This window comes from Chrysochloris asiatica, unplaced genomic scaffold (genome assembly GCF_000296735.1).
Source record: "Chrysochloris asiatica unplaced genomic scaffold, ChrAsi1.0 scaffold00243, whole genome shotgun sequence".
NCBI lineage: Eukaryota > Metazoa > Chordata > Mammalia > Afrosoricida > Chrysochloridae > Chrysochloris > Chrysochloris asiatica.
In genome coordinates this window covers 2,602,814-2,603,368 of record NW_006408761.1, presented here as the reverse complement: position 1 = coordinate 2,603,368, position 555 = coordinate 2,602,814, and the positions used below count along the sequence as shown (strand labels likewise).

The following is a 555-nucleotide window of genomic DNA, read 5'->3' as shown; positions in this document are numbered from 1 at the left end:
GGACTGCCCTTATTGTTTTGTATTTTTCCTGTAGGTCCTTCTTTCAAGAGGTATCTTCTGGTTTTCTAGCTGCTCCCAGCTGGTCTGTTTGTCCTTCCAAGTGGAGACATTGCCCGTCTCTGAAGGTCTGGTTGTGGTTCAGGCTTCCACCTATACTGTGCCCATTTTTTAATTGGGTTGTCTTTTTTCTTGTAGAGGTATTGTATTTTCCTATAGATTTTACAGATTAGTCCCTTGTCTGATATATTCATTGCAAAAGATTTTTTCCCATTCAATGGCCTCCCTTTTTACTCTTTTTTAAAAAAAGTCATTATAAATCCAGCCTCTATTTGTTTTGAGGGATTGGAAACATTACATATAAATTTACAGATACATTCTAATGCATACATACATAGAAAATATACGACATCATAAAAACTTATTAGACAATGAAGAAGAGTTGGACAGCATGGCATTTTGTCCATTGCAGTTATAATCCACATAACCCAGTTATATAACCAGATAACCTAGAAGCCTGGACCAGTAACTCCATTTGTGTAGGGTTCTGGGTTATCT

At 36.8% G+C, this 555-nt stretch overlaps 1 protein-coding gene across 1 annotated transcript in view; it reads left to right on the top strand.

Annotated features, from left to right (window-relative positions):
• GOLPH3 (golgi phosphoprotein 3 (coat-protein)) overlaps nucleotides 1-555 on the top strand; it is a 117,185-nt gene that overhangs the window by 39,947 nt on the left and 76,683 nt on the right. The window lies entirely within an intron of this gene.